The sequence below is a fragment of the Lactuca sativa genome, unplaced genomic scaffold, assembly GCF_002870075.4.
Source record: "Lactuca sativa cultivar Salinas unplaced genomic scaffold, Lsat_Salinas_v11 Lsat_1_v11_unplaced_07, whole genome shotgun sequence".
NCBI classification, from domain to species: domain Eukaryota; kingdom Viridiplantae; phylum Streptophyta; class Magnoliopsida; order Asterales; family Asteraceae; genus Lactuca; species Lactuca sativa.
Genome location: NW_026440199.1, coordinates 43,869 through 71,622, shown reverse-complemented (window position 1 = coordinate 71,622; position 27,754 = coordinate 43,869). Strand labels below are relative to the sequence as shown.

At 32.7% G+C, this 27,754-nt stretch overlaps 2 long non-coding RNA genes across 4 annotated transcripts; both read left to right on the top strand.

The window, feature by feature from the left end:
- The first annotated feature begins 16,993 nt into the window (after positions 1 to 16,993).
- Positions 16,994 to 20,949, top strand: LOC111880062 (uncharacterized). 3 transcript variants are annotated; one of them, XR_002846327.3, is made up of 6 exons: positions 16,994 to 18,296; positions 19,274 to 19,452; positions 19,569 to 19,630; positions 19,887 to 19,917; positions 20,205 to 20,295; positions 20,544 to 20,949. It is a non-coding gene; the product is annotated as an uncharacterized LOC111880062 (long non-coding RNA). The 3 variants fall into 3 exon arrangements; XR_006187465.2 differs by lacking the exon at positions 19,887 to 19,917; XR_006187463.2 differs by having other exon boundaries at positions 19,887 to 20,295.
- Positions 20,950 to 22,762: 1,813 nt separating this feature from the next.
- Positions 22,763 to 26,650, top strand: LOC128129505 (uncharacterized). The gene is made up of 2 exons (XR_008227402.1): positions 22,763 to 23,452; positions 25,900 to 26,650. It is a non-coding gene; the product is annotated as an uncharacterized LOC128129505 (long non-coding RNA).
- Positions 26,651 to 27,754: the final 1,104 nt, after the last annotated feature.

Sequence of the window (27,754 nt, the reverse complement as noted above, 5' to 3'; positions counted from 1 at the left end):
ATTCTGTAATGATCTTTTAAATATGTTGTTCGATCATTTGATCTACCGGTTAGTTGTTTATTGCAGCCTTTGCACTTCGCCCATCTACGAACACCATCAACATAAATCGGATCAAAATGGTTCCACGCAATGGATTTCAACTTTTTTTTGGTATGCTCGGTGGCCGTATCATTTTCTACAAGCTTTGGTTCTTTATCGTCTTCATTTTCATCATCATGGCGGGTTGTTTATCATTTTCTAAATTAGCCATAAAAAACTACAACAAGAAATCGTAACACTTTGTAAGTTGTCACTAAGATCTATTAGAGACCCAAACAAAAAAAAACAATCTGAATAAATATTCTATAAACACATATACAATGAGAAGTATAAAAAAACATAGATAAACATGTCTTGTATAAACAAAAAAACAATCCCATACATCTAAGTATTTTGTAGGGTCTATATACAAAAAAAAACAAAACAAAAAAATCATGCATTTATCGGTAGGTCTACGAATTTATTCACTAACTTGTAAGAAACTAATATAATCGAACGACATACCTGAAGCGATACTGAGAAAGGAGTTGTGGGTATAAATCGCCAAGAAGACAATGCCGTCACATGTGCTCAGCGACTAAATATTGACGAATGAATTTCTTATGTTGTACGTATACGTGGAATGTGGTCTGCCAAATTGAAATTGGGTCAATTAATTGGGCCTACTTAAAATACTTAATATCCATAATAAACTAATACATGTAATCTTAAACGAATAACAGTAATTAAATTACTAATCAATGTATATATGTAGGGACGAGAATTTGGCCCGAAAACCCGAACCGAACCGAATTAGACCCGAATAAGCAATTCGATTCGGTTTTCGGGTATCTATATATAAGGCTTATTTGGTTTTCGGTTTATTCGGTCCGGGTTACCCGAATAAGGGCTTATTCGGTCCAAAAGGACCGAACCGAATATGAAAAGTCACATTTTTTTCCTAACACGATTGCTTATTCGGTCTTCTTTTCTATCGATCGTTACCCAACAAAACTCACGTAATACACCAAAAAAAATCAACGAAATCAAATTCGATCATCCGTATTACACCAAATCGACAGTATCGTATTAGTTATTGCACCAAATCGACGAGTCGACAGCATTACTCTTTGATCGATTGAGGTTTTTCTCATCCTTGCGACATTACTCTTTGATCGACGATTGCGGCTGCTGCCCCTGCGACTTGCAATAACCTGGACTCATTGATCGATCATCACTAGTTCAAAGTTCAAACTTCAAAGTCCATTCACGATAAAAAAAAGTCGGCCCTTGCGTCTGGAAAAAATAATCGTTTCCTCATCCTTGTTTTCTAGTTTCTAGTGTGATCAAACTTCATTCAAGTCATGGAAAATTGGGTTCCAAATCAAGAAACTCAAGTAAGAATTTATATCTTAATCTACTACTCAATCTTTCAATGTGGTATTATGTATGTTACTCATTGAAATTTGAATGTGTTAATCTACTACTCAATCTTTTAATTTGTTTCTTTAAAATATTTGTTATGAAATCATAAGCTACAAAAGTCATACAAAATACAATATTTATAATCACATTCTAAATGTTATTTGGGTTATTCGGCATCTTAATCATCTTGTACATGTTATTTGGGTTATTCGGGTCGGAACTGAACCGAACCGAATAATACCCAAGCCGAACCGAACCCGTATTGCTTATTTGATTCGGTTTTCGGTTCATACAATTACCCTTATTCGGTTTTCGGTTTATTCGGATCCGGGTCGGTTCGATTCGGTTCCAACCCGAATAACATCCCTATATATATGGGTATAATATAACCGGGGACGGAGCGGGTTGGGGAATAGGATACCCGGTCCCGTCCCCATCCCCAATTTTTTCTAAATGGGGATCCCCGGCCCCATGCCCGTTACTCAGTTTTGCGGGGAATACCCATCCCCGATCGGGGCGGGTCAACCGGGTTTCCCAATGGGTCGGGTCAAATTTCCATGCCTAACTCCCACAAATTGTTTGGGGCAGGCAATACACATGTTTCACGCTACTATTTGATCCTCTCTCTTCATGATAGACTACAGTGGCAGACGCTTATAGGGGCTAGAAGGGGCCATGGCCTCCTCGGTTTTCAGCCTCCTAATACCTGAAATATATATAGTTTTTTTATAAAATGAGTCCAATAATCATTATATTTTGCTATTTGCTCATTTGGCCCCTTATGAGATTATGTAACGTAAGTTACAAAATTTTGTTATTAACCCGTAAAATTATTCCGAAAATCACTGATTAAATCAAAAGAATCTTGATAAAATCAAAAGAAACCATATGATATTAGGAAACTAATTAAGCTAATAAACAATCTCTTAAACTCTATAAAACAAAAGAAAAAAAATCGAATCAGAGATATAAAATTCTTAACTCAAAGATTTGAGTTTAAGAAAACAATAAAGACCAAGAAATTTCGACGCCGGAAACGTCAAAATCTCACCGGAATAACACCGTCGCCCACCGCCCAACTGCATCTCCAACACCGGTCTCTCTCGCCGATCGTCGGACCGGTGCTTCTTCGTCGCCGGACGTGGCTTCTCCGCTTCGATCTCTTTTCTCCGTCGTGTGATGGTGCCGGAAAAATAGTGAATGCTCTTCTTCCGATACCCTCTTGACCTCTTCGATCTCCTCTCCACAATGGTAAACATGTATTTTTTCCCCTCTCATTTCTCTCTCTTTAACCCTCTTTGGCTTTTACTCTCTTTCTCTTTCTTTATGCTGAAAACATGAGAGATGATGGATGATGGTGGAGTGTAAAATTGGTGTATACTACATAGACTAGACTAAATGATAACATTAGTGTATAGTACATAGACTAGACTTAATGATAATATATATATATATATATATATATATATATATATATATATATATATATATATATATATATACTAGGTTATAACCCGTGGAAACCATGGTTGGTGATTTGTAAGATGTTGTAATAAAAATTTAAAAAAAGTAATTTCTATTTGTGTTATCCGGAAAAAGAAAAATAAAATTTAAGTACGATGTTATAGTAAACAATTAAAAGGAAGTATGTTGCTATTTTTTTTGTTATAGCATTTTGCTTTTTTTTAATGATTACTATACGTTGTACTTTTCAAATCAAAAGTATGATACTACTTCTTGCAATTAGGATATTATAACAAATAATGCCTAAATAAGAAAGCCCCTAAAAGTACAATGTTTAAATATGAAAAACAAAAAAACAAAATTAGGATGGTGCAACGTATAAATAAATGATAGACCGTTGCTATATATTTCTTGCCTTTTTTATTACAACATTCCACTTTTATTTCGTCATATTACAACATTGTATTTTAAAAATTTATCCAATGTAGAAACACCATCCAAAATACAGTAATTTTTATTGCGATAATGGGGTAGCTCTGTCAAATTACAAAAATTCTTTGAAGTAAAATAACACTAAAGTACAATGCTATAATTAACCATGCACAAGATCCATAGAGTTACCATTTCACACCATAAAGATTAACCTAATAAATACTCAACATGCTTACTTTGTAAGTTGTAATAATGGGTTAACCAATACAACTCAAATTTGATAATTGTTTTACCAATGAGAGATTGAATACCCATTAAACTTGATCACATAGTCTTAATGCTGAAACAATACGATGTTTTGTTAGTAATTTATGTTTTTTTTTCATAGAGAATGACATTGTAAGAAAAATTCCTAATGTGACATACCCTAACAAACACTTTCCCAAGATGCTTGCCAACCATTTGGCTCCTAACCATTTTGCTCCCAAGATGCTAGTACTCACGCTTTGTTTTCCTAGCAACTATCATGTCAACACGCTTTTTAATATTAGCTTGAGATTTATTTACGTATATGATTTTCTGCAATTTATAATAATTTTGTATATATGCATAAAAATTATAACCAATGCACTTTTCTCAAAATTGCACCATGTGCCCATATCGTAAATACTTATGGTACTATTTTTTTTTTTGTTTTGTTTTGGTCCAAAGGAAAATGGTTGTTTAAAAAAATGAATAGTTGAGCATTTAGCTTAAACAACCCAATGACCAAAATTCTGAAGATAATTCAATATAATGACCAAAATCGTATTGTGGGACTAAAACTAAATACATATTAACTTCGTGACTAAAACTATTATTCTCTTTTACCTTGATATTCCTCCCAAATGCATCTAGCTCATAGGATCTAAATTTATGATTTTCTTTAAGAACTGCCATGATTTTATTAGGTCGATGACTAATATTAGTTAAAGAAATCAATGGCTACCCTTAAAATTTTGAAGGGAGACATAGTCCTATACAATAAAATTTTTTTATGAAAATCGATACAATATCTTCCATCCATATATCAAATAATGATTGGTTGTAAAGAAAGACATTTTACATTGTAAAAATAGTAATAAAACACCCAAGTACCTTTTTGTGTTGTTGAGCAAATAAAACCGGCGTCTGCTTCTTTGCAACTATCAAGTTGTGAATATTACACGTCAGATTTTATTTTCTTACATCCTTGGCCATGAAGGTTGCTGCACTTTTAGTTGTGCAAGCCATAATAGTAAACAATGATTGGCATATATATAACCAAAGTATAAACAAACATAACATGAAGAAGATAAATTTTACCATAAAAATACATTAATGTAATGGAGATAATTGGCTTGCATGTGACAAAAGAAAAAAATGACACTACAAGAAATCAAAGCATTAGCGGCGACGCATAGCAATAGCGGCGACGTGTAAATGACGCGTTACATGTCGCCGCATTTGCTATGCGTCGCCGCTAATGCTTTGATTTAGCGATCCGCATCATTTTCACCCCATCCGTCCGATTTTATTTTGATCTAACGGCTGTAGAGGAAAGCGGAAACGCGCGTTCCCTTTTCCCTCCACATGTCGCCGCTAATGCCCTGCTGTCACCGCTATTACCCTTGCGTCGCCGCTAAAACCCGTCGCCGTTAATACTAAACGCAGATTACCCCTTCACAGGTTCCCTTTCTGCCATTTTCTTCCTTACCTTCCACCTTCTCTCGTTTTCCTCTCTTTCTTTCTTCAATATCACGATTTTTTGACAAGTTTGTGGAGTTGGAATTGCTTCTTGGACCGGTGCTTGCCCCTCCTTCCCCCAAGACAGCCATAAACCGGTGATATTTTTGCAAATTCTGAAATTGCCCCTCCTTCCCCCAAGGTCGAATTTCTCATCTTTTTCTATGATTTTTCTGTTTTTGTGTTAATTAAGATGATAAAATGTGAGCATTTTTCAATTATATTGAGTGATTATGTTTGTATTTTGAGATATGAAGTGGTTAATTATGCATTTTGTTGGATAATTTTGTTTGATTATATGTATTTTATTGGATTATTTTGTTGGTTTGTGTGTGTGTTTTTTTTTCCAGATTTGTGGGAATTTAATTATGCATTTTGTGTATATTTTGATAATTATGTTTAGATTACATTGATGTATAAAAAAAATGACATGAATATATACATTTGTTGGATTGAAATTTATGTTTATACCACATTGCCTTAAAATGAAATTTAGATGTTTATATTTGTATGAAATTGGATGAAATTGGATGAAATTGGAATATGCAAATTAGATGTATACATTTGGCTTAATTAGGTTATTAATAGCAACTTACTTCTAGTAATGTATTGTATATGGTTTCAAAGTGTTTAATTTTGTTAGTGACTTAATGTTTGGCCAGCTTAATAGCAACATACTTTTAGTGACTTAATGTTGGTCATTACAACTTTAGCTTTAATTAGGTTATTAATAGCAACGTACTTCTAGTACTATTAATTTAATTATAGAATAAATTTAAATTAATTTAAAAAAATAACAAATTAGTTGTAAAATCAAGTTAATGTTAAAATTAAAATAAAATAAAGTTAGTTTAATAAATTAAAATTAAAATAAAGTTAGTTTAATAAATTAAACTAATAACAAAAAAGAAAATATTAAATTAATTATAAAATCTAATTAATTTACCTTTAGAATCAAATTAAGTTACCTTTATAAAATCAAATTATTTGAAAATGGAATTTGAATTTGATGTATTGTATGAAATTGGATGTATTGTTTAATTGTATGAAATTAATTGGAATATGAAAGTTGTATTGTATGTCTAAAATAAAGTGAAAAAATGGAATTGAATCTATTGTATATATGTATGATTATGTGATATTTAGGTTTAATAGTTTGGTATACATATGATGAGTGATAAAGTTCTTAATTCATAAGTTATAGTTTTTGTAGTAATTTTAATTTGTGCATGGAAATGTATTTAGATGAATTTGTATGATTTTCTATTTAGAAGTATATTTTGGTATAATGAATTTGTGCATGGAAAAAATTGAACAAAAAAGTAGGATGCAATAATGGAAAAAAAGTATGATGTTATATTGTGTATGTATTTGTATGCAATTTGGAAACTACAATGTTATAATAGAAACCGTATTATTTTTGTATATGTAATATCTGTAAATTCTATTCATATTGTAATTCTGCAGGCTATATATGGGGTTTAGTTGAGCGATACTCTTCTACGTGATGGCGGATGTTATGGGCTTAGGACATGGAGGTGACGGAGCCGGGGATCCACCACCTCCCGGAGGCTTTGGTCGTGGTCAACACGAACAGGATGGTAAGTCTTATTATGATATAGTTGTTAGATATTTTTATCCATTTATTATAAGCTATCGTGACTAATATTTTTAATTATATTTTTCAGCCGAGCTCCCTAAGAAAAGAAGAGGCCTAGCAAAAAACATTCAACTATCAAAGATAATACGGGCAAACAAGGGAAAGCCTGTAGATTTGGATTTCGATAGGGAGCTGACATATTCCCCTGTCGGGAACCATGGTAATTGGTTTACCCGTGAGATTGGGAAGTATATATGGATGAACATCCCTTTGAACGTATCTGGTTGGGACAATGTTTCCCCCGCTTTAAGGAATGCCACAGTGGTTCATTTAAAGGTAACTTGGACAATATTTTAAATTTAGTTCTAATTGGTATTTAACTAACTAACTTTTTTGTATTTGTAGAATAAGTTTGATTTAGATAAGGTTAACTTGGATCCCGAGCGTGCTCAGTTGTTGCAGAGCATTGATGCGACTTTGCAAAGAATTTATAGAGGCCGGAAAAATAAAGCGCATACTTATTTTGAGAATGCCGGGGGGCTTACAGATATCCCAAGGGCATTAGCCAACCCCCCGATGGTATGTCACGTGAAAATTGGACACAAGCAGTCGAGCATTTTCAAACTCCTGAATTTCTAAAGCGTTCGGCGTCAAACAAAGGAGTCCGTGCACAACAACAAGTTGTAAACAGAGGGGGATCGTGCTCGTATAGCAATGCATGTTTCAAAGAAGTAAGCTATGATATGTTTAATTGTTTATTTAAATTATAATTAGTCTAATTTTGAATGTTAAATAGGACATTGCTCGAATCGAAGCATTTCGTAAGGCCAATACTGATCGCCATGGGGTGTTTAGTAGTCCTACAGTCGAGCAACAATACGTAAGTGGTTAATTTGTATTTTCATATAAGTACTTATATCGTCAAGGGGTAGTTAGTAATCTAATTTTTATTATATTTTTTTATTTTTTGAAAATACAGAATGTTTTACTCTTTGAGATCAGTCAACAAACTCAAGCTTCTTCTGAAGCCAGCGGTCTAACACCGAAGGATACACAAAATTGTTTTGAAAAAATATTGGGTGTTCGACGTGGCCATATCAGAGGCATCAGGCGTAAACCTTCCACGGTTGTGTCGATGTACGATCAGGAACAACCACTAACACAACCACCACCACAATCACAGGTGACAAGACTATTTAAATTTGGTAATTGTTTAAAATGTTGGTAATTGTGGGTTTAGTAATAGTTTCAAATTTTGGTAATTGTTAGTTTGATAGTAGTTTATATATTGGTAATTGTTAGTTATGTTATAGTTTGATATATTGGTATTTTATAGCTTGGTAATTGTTAGTTTGGTTATAGTTTGATATATGGAATGTATATTTTGTATATAGAATGTTATAATGCAAGTTTAACTTATAAGACTATGTTGTTTTATTTGTAGTTGTAAATGCTTCAAACAATGTTAAAAGATCCGGCATGTAGTGCTGCGCTTGAAGATTGGTTTCGTTCGTTGCCACAACGAAATGAAACTAGAGGAAACGAGGAGAGCGATGATGACGAGTAGATAGTTGTAGGATTTTTTTATGTTTAATCTGTGCAAGTATTTTAGACTAGTATTTTTGTTATTTTGTTATATGTTAAATCGGACGAGTATTTTAAACGGATACTGTATTAATATTTTGGAATTGAATGATGTAGGATTAGATTAATTAATATCATACCAGTTTTTTTCAATTTTATTGTGAAATATATATATATATATATATATATATATATATATATATATATATATAAACACCAATACCGGCGACGCCTTTAGTGGCGACGGTCGGTTATTACCGGCGACGGGTCTTTAGCGGCGACACGTCTTTAGCGACGACAGACAAGTATTAGCGGCGACAACTCGATCAATAGCGACGAGACATCAGCGTCGACGTTTTAGCGACGACACGTCGCCACTAATAGTATTAGCGGCGACAAGTCCCACTTTTAGCGACGACGCTTGTCGCCGGTAATACTCTAGTTTCTTGTAGTGTGATTAAAAATATCGGTTGCAACTTACAATTATTTAGAATAGCTCTCCACCATTGACATATTCCAAAACTGTAAATCTTGCTTTATGAGCTAAAATAGGCATCAGATAAAATAAATCAATGTGATAAGTTGTATGATGAATGGAGGTTCATATTTTCACATAGGCATAATGCTTAATCTCCATGTGTAATAAAACCACTTGCAAATAGAATTCCTAAGAAACTATTGTGGGTATCTTTTCTTTTCTGTATAATGAATCGTAGGTAATTAATTATTTAAATTGGGTGATTCATCAATAGGGTTCTCATGTGACTGAGAATCCATAATATTTTAGAAATTAAGTCTTAATAAGAGATACATGATAATTAGCTTTTACATGTAGAATTTCGATTATGTAAGTCGTGGAATATGTTCTTTTCTTGCTTTGTGATGCTATATTGTGTATGTTCCTAACAATAAATCAATTATTAATTTCTATTTATAATAAAACTAATAAATGACTCAATTTATGATACATATCATTAAAGTTTTTCTCAAGAATACTCCATTCCTTTCCAAACCAATAACCTGTGGTGACAATTTTTTTTTTTGATTTATATGAAAATTACACAACCAATAACTTCTTGTGATTAATCCAAAAACCAAAATCCAATTTTTTTTATTTATATGAAAAGTACACAACCAATAACTTATTGTGATTAATCCAAAAACCAAAATCCATCATCGACTATTGTCATTACAGAAAAAAAAAATCTCCAAAATTAAAACCTAGGCATCCAGTTTTGTTCCACAAAAAATAACGAAATTAGAACTACATACACATAAAAAAATCAAAACAAAACATAAATACCTTGCATGAGGAACCATTATGGGGAGCCTACTCGAATCATGGTCTTCGTAACCAATTTTACCTTAAAAACATTTATGAAAAAACCACAACCTAGAAGAAGATGGAATAACTCAATTTTGCATATCAAGAATGACAAATTCATATCAAACTGAAATAGAAAACAATAACTAATTAATTAATGAGAAACAATAAACTTTACATTATGTAGAACAATTATGCGGTCATTGCAGGCGAGGCTTCGAATATCTTCCCTGTCTAATATGTAGTTGAAGAGGAAGATAAATGATAACGATATTAGTGGCGAAGAATAAGAGCAGCAACGTCGTAGAAGTGGTGGTGACGAGGGAGATATTGATCTTGAATTTCAAAATCACGGATTATATTAGCAATTTGGTTTTCAAAAGAGATGGGCAAAATTTCGGGAGATATTGTCGTGATTAGGGATAACCGATGAATCAAATTAAAAGAGATAATCAAGGAATCTTTTAAAATGTAACTAAATTATCCGAAATCTTTTAATTTCAATTTCAATTATAAATATATTAATACGGAAATTAATTATTAATTAATTGCCAAATATATCTTTAAAATTGTTTTGGGCGGGAAAATAAAAAGAAGTTGGACGTAACCTGAATGTAAAAAATGGACATGTGGCATGGGAAAGATTCTTTTATTATATACTAGGTGTAAGACCCATGTATTACATGGGTTTATTTAAAAAAAAATTAAACATAAAATTTTAACAATTTGAATTTAAAAGAAAAATCTTTTAAATTATTAAAATTAATGAAACTTTAATGTATTAGATACATTACATATATAAACCCTTTTTAATAAATACCTTACATATATATTATCTTACATATTAAATGTGGAATTTTAATTTAATAAAATGAAAAATACAATAAAACGACAAGTGGAAAATAGAGAATTTAAAAATGTTAGAAAATGTCATGTGTTCAAATGAAGGAGAACAGGACATGTGGCCAAAAAAACTTTCATTTATTATAATAGACTAGTTTATAACCCGTGGGAACCACGGTTATAGAATTAATTAAACTTTTAAAATAAAAACGAAATTATTAATAAATTATTTTAAATAAATTATTAATTAAAAGATTTTTTTATCTATATAATTTTAATCATCGATTTAAATAAATATGTGATATTATATCACTTTATTATTTGTATTAAATTTATTTTAATTTTTATTCTAATGTTATTAATTTAATGTAATTAGAATGAGAAATTTAAAATTTGAAATGGAGAATCAATAGGTTCACAAATGACATGCATTAATTAATAAATATAATATGGTGAGACATGACAAAAGAAGAATAAAATATGCATTAATTAGGGGGCTAATAAGATGACACATGTCAAAAGGAGAATAAAACTATTCTTTTATTAGATAGGGAGACTAGTTTAAGTTTATAACCCGTGATAACCATGGTTATAAAATTAATTAAACTTTCGTATTAAAAAATCAAAGTTATTAATCAATTATTTTAAATAAATTATTACTTAAGAGATATTTTTTTAGTTATATAAAATTATAATCGTTGATTTAAATAAATACGTGAAGTTATATCATTTTATAATTATACAATATATTAAAGTTCTCAGACCTTAGCTACAGTATTGTGTAGTCTCTTTTGTCAAATTTAGTCCTTCTACTATGTTGTAGTTGTTGTTGGGGTTTGCCATCTTTTTAACTCCTTTCTTACTGTGGCTAAGGGATTTGCAGAATTGGTCCACAACTTTACATATTTTTATTGGTCAAGGATTTTGCCACAAGAGTTTGTCAAATTGTCAATTTAGTCCATGAACATTCATCTGCATTGTTCCGTTGATATGTCTCATTTTTTCCTTCCCTCTTCATTATTCGTCGGTGCTACGTGTCCTCCCTATGATACACCGTCTCTACGATACAATACCGGTACTCCACGTATTATCACCCAGTAACTCCATAGACATCCACATGTCCATCGCTACATATCAAAAGCTTCCATCAGCTCCAAAACCCACCGTCTCTCTCTAAAAGCATCGAAATAGAAGAAGAACTGTTCCACCTCCGCTTCTCCTCTTAGGTCTGCTTTCTCTCTCAACAGTACCTGACCAGGATACTGTAGCTTCGGTAACTTACTTCCACCGTGGTTAGCATTAGAAGATATCCCGATCCTTTCACCGTCTTCCTTTATCTCCCACCGCTTCTTCATCTCCATCCTCCCACAAGGTTTCTCTTAGCAGATCCTCTATTCGTACACCGATGAGGAGCACGAACGCAATAGATCAAGGAAGTGGGGAGGATGGTTTCATGGTGGCGAATCTGTTGAGTAGGGGAGTAGTTGACCTCCGGTCGCCCCTTTGTGGTGTACTCTTCGTCTGGTAGAGAGATGGAAAAAGAGAAACACGGAAATACATAAGGGCGCTCCGTTTCTTCTACATCGAACTCATACTCCTTATTGCTTGCTTCTCTGTCGCATGTTCCCCCGCTTCCCACCACCCCTATAGATCGATTTCACCATTTCTCTTTGTCTTCTCTATTTGTACCATATTCAATCCCTAAATCGATTGTCACTTGCAACTGTGGAAAGAAAAAAGAGAACGGATGGAGACGGTGCTGACCACCAAAGAGGGCGGCAGTGGCGTCCGGTCGGAGATGTCGAGGAATCGACATACAAGAAGAATCATCAAGGTAAACATAGCTTCAAAAATCCCCAATTAAAAACCCTATCGACTCCTGCATCTGGGTTCTTGAAAAATTCCATTTATCGGAGGCTCGGGGTTCACGTCGGACTTTCCAGAGCAGCGTAAGACTCCTTATCCGATATCGTGTTTTAGGTGGACAGCATCCCCGGGTAAAGCATATTTTCAATCCTTTATCAATTTGATTATTTTTCTTTTCTAAATTCCTACAATTGTCTGCATCAGTCTCGATTGTTAACCTAATAATATTTTGGGCTTTATTTTGTATTGGGTTTTATGATTGGGCCTTTTTGCTAGGAAACCCTAATTAGCTTGTCTATATATTATGTCTTTCCTTTTCATTGTATTTGTACTTCTCTTTGATAATAATATGAAACCCTAGCTGTTATATGTATTTCATTTGTTAGTTTACATGGTATCAGAGCTCGGTTGATTATCTGTAGTTTTTCGTTTTTTTTGGGGGGCGATTACTGTTCATCGACATTGTTCATCGGAGTTACTGTTCATCGGCACTGTTCATCGCGAGGTTACTGTTCATCGATTACTATTCATCGACACTGTTCATCACGCGGTTACTGTTCACGGTTACTATTCATCAGCACTATTCACGTGTACTGTTCATTGTCACCATTTGCAATTTTGGGGTATGCCTTTTTTGCTCGTTTCTGTATTTGGTTTGGTTTGATTTGTTCGTTTGTCGGTTTTGAGGGTTTCGTTTTCGTCTAGCTTTGTTGATTTCGAGATCTTGATCATTTTTTGCTACTACTCGTATTTACTATTTGACTGATATTGAAATATGGCCCCAAGAGATGATTCTCTTCAGTCCATTAGTATTCAACTTGATGGCAAAAACTATGCCTATTGGAGTTATGTTATGAAAAATTTCTTGCGGGGCAAGACTATGTGGGGGATTGTTACAGGTGACAAGAAGAAACCAACATACGAGAAGGTCGCTAATTATGAAACCTTACTGGATTCATGGGAGACTGATAACTCCAAGATCATTACTTGGATTAATAATTCTGTCATCCAGTCTATTGGTACTCAGTTGGCGAAGTATGACATGGCAAAGGAGGTTTGGGATCACTTGGCTAGGTTGTATACTCAGTCTAACTTTGCAAAGCAGTATCAGTTAGAGTTTGATATTCGAGCCCTCCAACAGAACAATCTTAGTGTTCAGGAATTTTATGCAGCTATGTCGGATTTGTGGGATCAGTTAGCTCTTACAGAACCTGATGTGTTGAAGGCTTTTAAGCCTTATATTGATAGAAGGGAAGAGCAACGTTTGGTTCAGTTCTTGATGGCATTACGTTCAGATTTTGAAGGTCTGCGTGGATCAATCTTGCATCGTACACCTCTTCCCACTGTTGATTCGGTTGTTCACGAGTTAATCGCTGAAGAAACTCGTATCAAGTCCCATGTTGACAAAGCTCCCAAGACAGCCACTCTTGCTGTCTTTGCTGTTTCACAACGACCCCAATCTTCAAACCAAAATCGTCCCAGAGTTGCATTTGATGAGTGTGCTTTCTGTAAGAAGAAAAACCATTGGAAGGCAAATTGTCCTTTACTGACAAGCAAGGGAAATCAACAGCAACAACAAACAAGATCACCAACATACTCTCAGTCTTCACAGCAGAACAAGTCTTATGGACAGTCACGTCCCTCTTTTTCATCTTTTAGGCCAACACAGTACGCTGCTGCTACACCTTCAGTTGAGAATGAAACAAATTTCACACCACCATCATCATTGGATCCACAAATTGTTGAGTGGTTCAGACAGTTCTTAGCTACCAATCCAACTGCCATGTCAGCTTCCATGTCTCATTCAGGTCTGTCTTCATCCAACACGTCAGGTATTCCTTCATCCTTGTGGATATTGGATTCTGGTGCATCTCATCACATGTCACCACATTTTTCATCTTTTGCTTCATTATCTTCTCGTACACCTGTCTCTGTTATGTCTGCTAGCGCTACACCCATGTCAGTAGAGGGTGTTGGTTCTATTGTCACTCCTTATATATCTTTAACAGATGTGTATTACATTCCTACACTTGCTTTGAATCTTGCATCGGTCAGTCAGTTGTGTAAATCTGGTTGTTAGGTCTTCTTTTCTGATTCATTCTGCTGTGTACAGGACATTCGGTCTCGGAGGGTGATTGGGATAGGCCGTAGACTTTGGGAGCTTTATGTCTTGGAGCAGCTACATGTTGCGGATGTTGCTGCATCTAGTGTCGATTTGTCGTCTTTTCGTTTAAACCCTTCATCGTCTCCTTTTTATCTTTGGCATTCTCGTTTGGGACATGTTTCAGCGTCTCGTTTACAGTTTTTGGTTTCCACTGGTGTGTTAGGCTCTTTGAAATTTTGATGATATTTCTGATTGTTGTGGTTGTAAACTAGGAAAATTTTCTGCTTTACCGTTTAATAAAAGTGTCACTCGTTCTGTTGCTCCCTTTGATATTGTGCATTCTGATGTGTGGGGTCCCTCTCCGATAACCTCCAAGTCAGGAGCTAACTATTATGTTTCATTCATTGATGATTACACTCGTTATACGTGGGTTTATTTTATGAAGCGCAGGTCTGACTTTTTCACTATATATAGTGAATTCAGAGCTATTGTCAAGACTCAACACTCTGCTGTCATAAAATGTTTTCGATGTGATCTGGGAGGAGAATTTACCTCCAATGATTTTAAACAATTATTGGCATCTGATGGCACTATACACCAATCATCTTGTACAGACACTCCTCAGCAAAATGGTGTTGCAGAAAGAAAACATCGACATCTCCTAGAAACTGCTAGATCCTTACTACTCTCTGCTCAAGTTCCCAATATGTTTTGGGGAGAAGCTGTTCATACCGCTACTTATGTTATTAATCGCATTCCTACTGCGTACACTTCAGGGAAGTCTCCTTATGAAATGTTGTTTGGACAACTCCCAGATTATTCTTCATTACGAGTGTTTAGGTGTACATGTTTTGTCTTGAAGCCTCATGTAAAGAGAGATAAGTTGTCTTCAAAATCAGCTCTTTGTGTTTTTCTGGGATATGGTATTGGTCAGAAAGGTTATCGGTGCTATGATCCTTCAAATCAGAAACTGTATGTATCTCGCAATGTCACCTTTTTGGAGCATATTCCATTTTATAGCATTCCTGTTCAGTCACATGATGCAACCCGAGAGGAGCTTTGTACTATTGATCCGTTTAGCATTGACATTGATGATCCACCACATGTCACTGATCCACCACTTGCTGCTGATCCACCACATGTGGCTGATCCAACACCTATCGTTGATCCTCTGCCTACAAATCATCAAGACCCCCTTCCATCGAGACCTTATCGTAATAAGAAGTCCACAAAGCTTCCTGACTTTGTCTATTCCTCTTACTCACCGGCTTTTGCCTCTTTTATTGCTAATGTACATCGTCTCTCTGAGCCAACATCCTATAAAGAGGCCATTTCTGATCCCCTTTGGCAAACCGCTATGGCTGAGGAACTTGCAGCTCTTTATCAGACTCATACATTGGATCTGGTTCCGCTTCCACCTGGAAAACACACGATTGGTTGTCGTTGGGTTTATAAAATCAAAACAAAGTCTGATGGATCCGTTGAGCGCTATAAAGCTAGACTTGTTGCGAAAGGGTACGCGCAAAAGTATGGTATGGATTATGAGGAGACGTTTGCTCCTGTTGCAAAAATGACGACTGTTCGCACCTTGATTGCAGTTTCTTCCATTCGTCAATGGAAGATTTATCAAATGGATGTCAAGAATGCTTTCTTGAATGGCGATCTTCATGAAGAAGTATACATGTCTCCTCCCCCTGGTATTGCTCACCGACCAGGTGAAGTTTGTCGACTTCGGAAGGCTCTATATGGCCTCAAACAAGCCCCTCGTGCTTGGTTTGAGAAATTTTCTACGGTGATTACTTCTCTTGGTTTTCAACCAAGTAACCATGATTCGGCTCTATTTATTCGATGTACGAATGCAGGGCGGATTATTCTTTCCTTGTATGTCGATGACATGATTATTACTGGTGATGATTATGATGGTATAGAGTCTTTAAAGCGTGATTTGGCTCACCGTTTTGCTATGAAATACTTGGGATTACTTCGTTATTTCTTGGGGATTGAAGTTGCTCAATCTCCAAAGGGTTATCTTTTATCTCAAACGAAGTATATTTCACATTTGTTTGAACGTGCACGACTCACGGATAATCGAACAGTTGATACGCCAATAGAGAGTAATGCAAAGTACTCTCCAACTGATGGTGTCCCATTATCAGATCCAAGTCTTTATCGTACCATTGTTGGGAGTTTGGTTTACCTGACTGTCACTAGACCGGATATTGCTCATGCAGTTCATGTGGTTAGCCAGTTTGTCACTGCTCCTACTACTGTTCATTGGGGAGTTGTTCTTCGTATTTTGAGATATTTACGTGGTACTCAGTTCCGCACTCTTATGTTTCCTTCTTCATCCTCTCTTGAGTTGCGTGCCTATAGTGATGCAAATTGGGATAGTGATATTTATGATCGTAAGTCCACTACTGGGTATTGTGTTTTTCTTGGAGATTCATTGATATCATGGAAAAGCAAGAAACAAGATGTTGTTTCTCGATCTTCTACAGAATCTGAGTATCGAGCCATGGCTATCGCCACTTGTGAGATTGTTTGGTTGAGATGACTTCTTGCAGATATGGGCGTTCACATCTCTCAGCCTACCCCTTTGTATTGTGATAACGAGAGTGCGATAATGATTGCCAAGAATTCAGTGTTTCATGAGCGCACAAAGCACATTGAGATTGACTGTCATTTCACACGTCATCATCTCCAGAAGGGCACTATCTCCCTTCCTTATGTTCCTTCCTCTTTGCAGATTGCTGATATTCTTACGAAGCCGTTGACTGCTCATCGATTCCATTTTCTGTCTGACAAACTCTCAATGCTTATTGCTGTTGCATTGTGAGTTTGAAGGGGGATGTTAACCTAATAATATTTTGGGCTTTATTTTGTATTGGGTTTTATGATTGGGCCTTTTCGCTAGGAAACCCTAATTAGCTTGTCTATATATTATGTCTTTCCTTTTCATTGTATTTGTACTTCTCTTTGATAATAATATGAAACCCTAGCCGTTATATGTATTTCATTTGTTAGTTTACATCAATCAATTACCTTATCTGTTTTTGATCAATAACTTCTTTTCTACACATACGTCTTCGACCGTACCTCCGACCTCTATGGCCTTCTTTCTAATCGAATCGGAGGAGAGGTCATGTAGGTCACCGTCGTTTACGATTGAATCAGGGATATTAAGACGTGCCGATGGGCTACGGAGGTAGAAAACGGCGGTGTCGTACTACTTCCTGTTCTGTTCCTTTTACTTTTCAATTTGAATTGACATGCTGAAGTTTGTAAAGTTTAGTTTTTGAAGTAATTGTCAGTTTTGTTCTTCATCTACCTATTTCTTCAATTTCTTTTTGTTCTTTTGTCTCAGAAACCTTACTCTTGCTGTTTGAATGGTCTTTTTTTTCCAGTGTATGTGTGTATGGGTGGAATACAAGAGGTTCAGTTGACAGTCCTGTTATGTTGGTAATGTACCATATAGTTCCACCTACTCTATCTATAATTTCATTTGAATCTTTTATCTTATTGCTTTACTGGCTCTATCTTTCTATATTTCCATTTTTACCCTTTAACACCAGTTAATATATCTAACCAGGAACCCTATAATAGAGAGTCAAAATATATTGACGTTAGGAAAGATACACATAGTAGAGTTAGTAAAACATGTAAATTCATTAGGTAGACCATCATATACGTATATACCTGCTTATTGTTAGCTTCATTAGGTGGACCAGCATATACCTCTTATGGGTTTATGGAAAGCTAGCAGTATTGTACATTTATGGATTTACCCTTGGGTTCAGTTTTAGACAATTGAGGCACTTTAATATGTTTCGGCACCTGAATTGGCGTTGAGGTTGTACTTACATTGTGCAAAGGTAAACTTATTACATGTATCTGTAGTTAATACCCAACATCAATTTATTTTAGCGTACTCTTTTGCATCTGTTGTTATTTTTTCACTTAACAGCTAATACAGAAGTCGAAATATGAAGAATTGAAAACTTTCAACTACTTTTTCCCAAATCAGAGTATGGTACATTCTTCATGGGTGATTCATACGATGTGTTTCTGGTTTGTTCATAAGCTTTCATGTCTCAAATCAATGGTTTCAGTTAAAAAAATACCAAATTATCATTGGGGATTAGGTTCTTTTCCTAAGAATGGTTTAACGTTTACAACTAATGGGTGATATGTTCGTTGTTAGGTGAACATAGAATTGTATATGGTAAATACCGATGAGTATATAACCAAGTGTAGGTTTATTAGCCACAGTTTCATATATGATAAGGACAATGATTTGGCTAATATTGATAAATATTATTTTGCTTTATTAAACATATTAATCTAAATTAAATATAATATGTTGACTGTTTTTATGTGATAAGTGATAGCTTGAACTCCCTTTGGTGGATATCATCTTGGTTCATCCATATGTAATGAAGAATTGGGTTGCATATTAGGGCATAAAGGTTCTCTTAGAAGAGTTAAATTGTAAATTTCACACATAATTAGTCGTTTCTTATTTAGCATCACTTTTAAACATAAGGGTAAAACAGTCATTTACTCTAAACGAAAGAGCGAAATGGTCGCTCCTTCACATAAATAGTAAATTTTTATTCAGTAGACAGCTTTCTTCTATCCAACTCAACTTATGACTATTTTGCCCTTGGTGTAACTTTGGTGAAATTCAACATTTGTGGATATTACTTTGCAAAATCTATTATATTATAGCAATATGATCCAATTACAAAGCAAATTTTGTTTTTGTTTGGCTTTATACACTTCCAATATATTATACTTTTTTGTTAGTGATTTCTTGGCTTATTATTCGTTGTTTTTTTTTTATATGTAGCGGCTCAAGATATAAACCTCCTTCCAACGTTTGTTTTCTACCTTTACTCCCACTACACATATGTCCAAAGAAGGTTAAAATTGGGGTTGTAAAGCTAAAACCTTGACTACTTTCAACAAACAGAGAAAAAAGAAATCAATATAAACGCGAAGCAGAAGGGCCAAAATCAATATATTGAGGTCTGGAACGGTACTCTTGAAAGGCTATATTTCTTTTGATGATTGATTGAATGAGAACATACCTGTGATTGTTGGTCATCACATGATGCTGATTACTTTCCCTTTTTACCCCTCAGGTGAAAATAGTAAAAACTTGCAGGGAGCTAGGTATAGGGGATGGAGGATTCTACAAACCTGGGTACCATAATCGAGCAAAACTACATTTTAAAATGATGTGTACTTTCACCCAAGAGTTAAAACGTGTACAACTTTTTTCCAAATCATTTTTGGGATTTGTTTCTTAGTTTATAAATCAAATTTCAGTTCTATTCACACCGATTGCTATTATTTTTGAAATTTTGGTAGTTTTTATTTTCTAATCTATACTTTTTGTGTTGTTCTGGTATGATGAAGATACACATATAATTAACTTATATTGGTTTTTTTCCACTCAGATTCCCTATCATGTTTTTGAAGTGCACCAAGGTTCTCCTCTTTTCACCTTTACAGATAAATAATATAGATAATCCTGTAAGCCTTTACACCCGACAATGCCATTGTGTTATTATAAATAAATAATACCATTTGATATAATATGTAGATATGTATGATTTTAAAGTCCAACCCGCACTTTGAAGAGAATAGGTGTAAACGCAATACCAACAATTGAGGAAGTTAACATTTTTAAGGATGAAACAGTTATCCAGTTCTTAAATCCCAAGGGTACTAAATTTATCAATAAAATCAGTTTTTTTTTTCTTTTTTTTTCTCAGGTATCTTCACATTTTGAGCTTCTAATATTTTCCATTTGTGGACCCCGATGGGAATCTATGGGTTAGGGAATCCGGACATGAAGATGATGAGGTAAAATGTGTAATTTTGACCTCTTTACCAAAAAGTGAGTTGATTTTGGGTTATGTTAATTTGTTAAAAATAAAAACAATGAAAAATTAAAAGTCGGCAAAAAATGAAACAATTTGAGACTTGAAAGTTGCCCAACGTCTATTTAAATCTTACAACCTCCTAAATTGTTTTATTTAAGAAAAAAAAATTTAAGTTAAAAGGGATAATCATTAAAATGACAAAATTACCTATTTGTAATTTGATTGTAGGGTCAAGATGTAATTGCTTTGCTGCTGATGTTCCCAAATGATGCCTTTGAAAATGAATTGTAGGCTTTTCTTGCTGTACGGAAGCAAAAAGACATTAAAGGGTAACTTCGCTCAGGTGCTCATTTATGTAATATTTCTCATTGAATTGTTTATATTGTTGCTAGCTTTATAAACTTTTTTTAATTGGTGTTTATTAAAATTTAAAATTAATCAAGTGTTTGCTGGTAGGAGGGGTTCTTCCTTATAGTGCAGTCTAACCACCGCAATTTCTTAACTCCTTTGAAGTCAAAATCGAAAGGATTTCTCTTTTGTTCCTTATAATTCGCATGATGTATGGATTTTTAAGCTATAATGTGCTTTTGAATTGTTGGTAATCCTAATTCCTAGGATATGGGGTATAAATTTTCATATGAATTGTTTTGTTGCGCATTGTGATTTATATAATAAGAAGCTCAAGGTTTAACACAGAAACCAGTCTTTACAATTGGTCAAAAAGATATAATGGTACTTCCAATAATAGTATTTACATGTAAATTTTCGGATTAATTTGTTTTTGTTGAATTTTCTTGAAATATGTAAAATGTAGGATCAATAATATGTTTTACAAATGGGTCACAAGATCCATGGAAAGAGGTATATGCGACATTGCTTCAGGGGCGGATTTGGAAGAATTAATTAAGTTTTGGAAGAAAAATGGCACCAAAATTCCACTAATGTTTACAGGTTTTGTGACATGCCTCTGCTAACTGAACAAATTGCATACCTTTACTTAGAAGATCTCTAACGAATTATAGTAATGACTTTTTTCTTCCTATGTATAACATTCATATAATTGGGTATATTTTTCAAAATAAAGTAGGATGTTATACTAAATAGATTTCCATTTGACTCTATATTCACATTTAATAAAATCAGGTTTTGTTGTGTTGTTTAGAAATGGCAACGAACTTTGAGAGGGCGCCCGCAAATACTGTTGGCCATTCGATCCCCGCAACGCGGGGATACCTTTCTAGTTTATATTAATTTTATTATATTTTTTAATCTAATGTTATTAATTTAATATAATTAAAGAAAGAAATTTTAAATTTTGAAATTTAAAATGAAGAATCAATTATTAATTAATTTAATAAAATTAGAGTGGAAAATTTAAAATTTGAAATTTGAAATGAATAATTAATAGGTTGACAAGTGGCATGATAAATGATATATAACATTAATGAGGGGTTTTAATTGCATGACACTTGTCAATATAAGATTAAACTTATTCTTTTATTAGAATAGGGACTAGTTTATAACCCGTGGGAACTACGGTTATAAAATTAATCAAATTTTTGTAGTAAAAACTAAAAATTATTAATAAGTTATTTTAAATAAATTATTAATTTAAGAGAAATTTCTTATTAGTTATGTGAAATTATAATCATTGATTCAAATAAATATATAAAATTAATTTCTAATATATATTAGATATTTTTTATTTGTGAATTAATGAAAACAATAATTTAAAATTTAAAATTTAAAATAGAATCATATTAATGAGGAGGTCTAATAAATTTAAAATGGAAAACTAATAGATTGACAAGTGGCAACATATTAATTAAAATGTCTAATATGGTGACATATGACAAAAGAGCTACTATTATATATATATATATATATATATATATATATATATATATATATATATATATATATATATATATATATATATATATATATATGGGAAAAGTGAATATACCCTTAAGGGTATATAAGCTTAGGTACCCAAACTCACTATAATACGTCGTTTTGTTTGATATATTCATTATAATGTTCTTAAAATTCAATCCTTAACTTGATTTATTTTCAAAATTTTCAAATTTTCAATATTATTTTCCTCTTACATCACATTTTTGACGAACACCTACTAAGTTATATATATTGTAGTTGAAAATGAAAATTATATAAAAGGAAGATAAATGCGAAATCTATAAAAATCTTTGAAATAAATCAAGTTAAAAGTTGAATTATAAGAACATTAGACAATTACAATGTATATAAATGATACAAAACGACATAGTATGGTGAGTTTGAGTACCTAAGCTTATATACCCTTAAAGGTATATTCACTTTTCCATATATATATATATATATATATATATATATATATATATATATATATATATATATATATATATAATAAATGCTTCTTCAAAATGTTTCTAACCTTAAAGTTAAATTACCAAGTTACCCCCAAGTCACCTCTTCCCGTCTGATTTGAACCCCTCCATTTCTTCTACTATAACCTTACTCTCTCTTTAAACCATATTGTATTTCTATGCCCTATTTTACTTCATCATCTCTATCAAGATCAGAAAAAAATTAGAAACCCGGGGATTTAAAATTTTAGCGGAAATGGAGGATGTGGTGCTAACAAGTTCATCAAGAAGCTTTTAAAATGTTAAGGTTGGATCCATTCCAAAGCAGTTTCCGTTCTCGGAATCGGAGATCCGAAAGCCTTGTTTTGCTTCCAAAGAGGTTTTCCTTAACCATCCTACTTTTCTCGAACTTAAGTCCCCGATTAAGATCTGTGGTAACCAATTTGTTACTAAGTATTGTAATCTCTATTCCATGGTTTATGTGTTTCAGCATTCAGAGTGATTTTGTTTTATTTTTTATCGCTATTTAGGTTACATACTTACATGTATGCCAAGTGTTTGTGAAAATGCTTAAATGAGATAATCTATTTAAGATTACGTGCTATTTACATGTGTATGAATCAAATCACATATGCATGTACAAGAACCATGACTAGATATTTTACCTAACCAAAAAAAATCTATTTCCCATATTTTGTTGGATCCAATTTCATGTGTAGCAGGGAAGTCATGGATTTTTGTCACTAAATCTGATGCCACACTTGACAAAAGGTAATCTTATTGTGATTGAAGCACCATGTGAAGTTTATGTTAACTTATATACCTATTATGCATTCGTAATAAAAATCAATTTAAAATATTCTTATTAAGTAGAAAGTGATTGGTTCACAACATTCATGTCTGTTTTTAAATTGAAATAAATGACAACATTGTTATGTGTTTGTTGGATTGAGTAAGAGGAAAACATCCAATAAGGTTTTATATTCATATCTTTAATTTTCTTCCAAGTTCCATTCTCTGTCTACATTGTTCCCCATTTAGGTTCATATAATTATATCTTTAATTTCCATGCAGTCAGTTCTTTTATTTAATTCTTTATTCCTTGAAGTTATTTATTTACTAATGGGATGACTCATGGGTGTGCTAACAATGTTAGAAGATTGTGATAATTTTCTGTAAAGAAGTATAGGCATATCCCAACCATTAAAATCTATAATTATGATCATACTTACTGATTTTGGGGTTAAAAGTGGTTAAAATCATTTACTAAGGCTACACTATGTGTTACTTTTATTATTGAATAGACCTTCTAGGTTTATGACCTTAATTTTTTAAAAGATGTGTCTCTTTTTTTATTGTAAGGTACAAATATCACTATCCATATTTTGTGCTACTAATGATAGGTTACATTTTGAAGAATCAGTGTGCATAAGTTTGTTAACAATTTCAAATTTTGATATAATACTTTGCAGCTGATACCACAAATTTTCAAGGGATCAAACTAATTTTGTTTCCTTTCTAACCCCTTTGTGTTTTTATGAAAACCAAATGAATGACATTTTTCTGCAAGTTGGTCGACTAGCTAAATGTGTTTCTTGCGTTTGACTCAAATTTAATTACTTTTAAATATATATGTGGTTTGAAATTATTTTTACAGATAACAATTAAAAACTGGTTAAAAAATGTTTATAGAAACACCCACAAATTGTTGAATTTGATAACAATATGGATTGGTAAATAATAATTTTTTAGATCAAAATCGTGTCTCAAGAGTCGATAATAATAAGACAAAATTAACATACATAATCATATGAAAATTAATAATTATTTTATTATTATTGTTATAATTAAACACTACCAACCATTAAAAACGGCACCCTTTTCATGATTCATTTTCTTACATTCAATCGTTTTAAAAAGTTTTACTTATATTCGATTGGAAAATAAGTTTTTAGTTTGTTATCCTACAATAAGGATCGTCTGTTCAATAATCGACAATAGATGAAACTAACGTTTATTCAATAATTTAACTATCAGATTATCTTTATATTTTTTATAATGATACGTAACCACTTGTGATCACATCTCATCATTCATTTACGATGAATTGTTTTTACCACAATTTACTTTTTTGAGAAATTTACTACATATATATTTGTAACTATAAAATCATGATAACAAAATTTACCTAAATTAGCTATGTTTAATCTTATTCAACAAAAAGGGTCCAAACAACTAAAGGGTTTAGTTTTCGTCATAGATTTAAAGTTTAACTAAATAATATATTTTTGTTATTTATATTATCTTTTATATATTATTCACAATACATATTTATACTCTATTTAAATTTATATTCTTTTTATAAATCATATTTATATTAAATGTCTTCACATATATAACGTATATCAAATATTAATTTTAAACAATTAATACAAAAGCTTTAAAAAACTTTAATCTTATTAATTTAATAAAATTATAAATATATTTTACCCGTGGTTCCCACGGGTTGTAACCTAGTATATATATATATATATATATATATATATATATATATATATATATATATATACAGAGAGAGAGAGAGAGAGAGAGAGAGAGAGAGAGAGAATTATAGTATGCAAAATCCATATGTAAACACTAAAAGTCTAAAACGAATATACTTATATATTTTATATATTGGTATATAATGGAATTAATAAAAATCACAACCATATTATCTAGTTTAGGCTTTCATATAGTTATAAAAGAAAATTCAATAACATCTATTTATTAAATTCTAGTTGTTATTTTATTTTAGTATTAGTATTATACTTTGTTATTTATTAATTGCTAGTTAATTAATTTATATAATACATATCAACATAAAAAACCAATCGATTATTGTCCGGTTATTTAAAAGAAAACATATTCATTTTATTCAAGAATCTATAAAACCATTAGAGATTGTTTTGGATGAAAATACCCCAACGTCTAGCATTTCTGTTGCGGAGAACCCAACGTTTAGTATTCCTGCTGCAACAAGACTTTAAAAATGCAAAAGATTGACAAGTTCCACTTTCAAGTGCAATATAACAATATTTGTTACTATTTTTCTTCTTTCAAATTTTGATATGTGATCATTCTGAACAATTTTTTTTGCCTATATAGTTTTGTTTTGAAATTTTAATTTCGGCCCCCTTAGTTATAAACTTATAATGCTTGTGTTCTGCCCCTGATAGATAGACTACCAAGCACCAAATTTTGGATTTTTTGTGGATCCAATAGATGTTGATCACTGTCAAGAAACAAGAATGTTACAATAGCTTAAAAGGTAGGGATATCGGCTGCAGGTCAGGGCATCTAATGGCATCTTCTACTCTAAACATTGTATCTCTATGTTGCCTCCTATGCCTTTTATTTTTGTGAAAACATTTCAAGTGTGTTGCAGCATTGGCATGCCTTTTAGAATTTCCGAGTTCATACTTGGAAACAATAAATGGAATCACAAGTGGTTGAGAGCTTAATTTCTTGACAGATATAGAATTCATATTTAATTGCATCCAAATTGAAGAGGTTGTGGAGAGGAATTGGTTTGAAGTTGAATTTTATGCTAATTATTGGAGACTTTTTTTTATCAGAAGAGGTTCGGTGTTATTTCTCGCTACATATGTGAAGATCCAAGATAGAATTTTGTTGTTTTAAGGAATAACTTTGGTTTTTTATTTTAGCTTCTTTTTTCATTGAATATACAGCAGTATATTTCATTCTAATTTCAAGTTCATTGCCTACCTTTTGGTCGAGGATAATGAAGATATTTTTAGGTGTTTGATTTTCAATGTAACACTCTACTGTCCTGCCATAATCCATTGCCTTTATGGTGGATCCTCTATATTTTGGTTCGAGTGATGTGAAGGATAAAATACACTCCATGAATGGTGCGCTCAAGGATTAAATACACTATATTATTGTTTTGTTTTCTTATTATACTTCTATCTTCTTGTTTTACTTTTGTTCTTTATCTTGTATTGCCAACTTCATGTTGTTTTTAATTTCAATAAAATTTTGATATGGAAAAAAAAGTAGATTTAAATTTTCGTATGGAAAAAAGTAGAAAATCGATATAAATCCTCCCCATTCCAGAAAATCGTCAAAACTAAACGTGGATGATGAAGATGATTTAGATTGAAGATGAAACCCAAACTATTAAATATTGAATTAAAAATAATAAACAAAAACATAAATTATATATTAATAACAATACTTATCTAAAACAATCGGAAACAATAAAACAAAATCAAAATAAGATACAATTGTAGTATTGGTCCTTGTAGTATTTTTATATTTCAAATTTGGTCCAAAGGGTAAATCAGTCATTTTAGAAAAACTAACCACTTAAAAGTTAGTTTTAACGACAAAAGGGATCATCCGTGTTATCCTAATAAAAGATATCCTTAACTTGCTATTTTTTACAAACCACAGTGACCATTTTTGAAATTTTCATTAATTATCCCTTTAAACAAGGCAAATCAAAATCAAAGCCCTATAATAAGGAAAAAAAAACTTCACCAGGTTATCATTATCGCTGCACACCTCCACCACACAAATCAAAAGAGGTCGTCGGGGCGTCTTGCTGTCACCTCCACAAACAGCCACCCTTCACCACCACTCCTTCCATATAGCAGTGCCTTCGGATGCATTTCCTTTAATCCACAATATCACCTCCTTCTTGTATACATCAGCCCCTTCATATGCATCTCACCCTGGGTTTTTTATTAGTTTGATTTCATATATGTGTGTCGTTGAGAACTAATTTGAATGGGCTACTGGAACTTTGTCGGCAACCGGATGGAATCATGAATCTTGTTCTTAATCTAAGGTAACATCTTTTTTTTTAAACCTAATTGACGCCTAGTAAATTTAATGGACTAATTAAATGTTAGCGGTATATATTATGTATAATTGTTAATGGACTAACTGTGTTCATGAATCGTTTTCTTAATATGAGGTAACATCTATTTTGTTCATGGATTTTTGAACAATTACTCTATCTTATGTATTCCTTATATTCTAACTTTGTATTTTCTGTTTTCTACT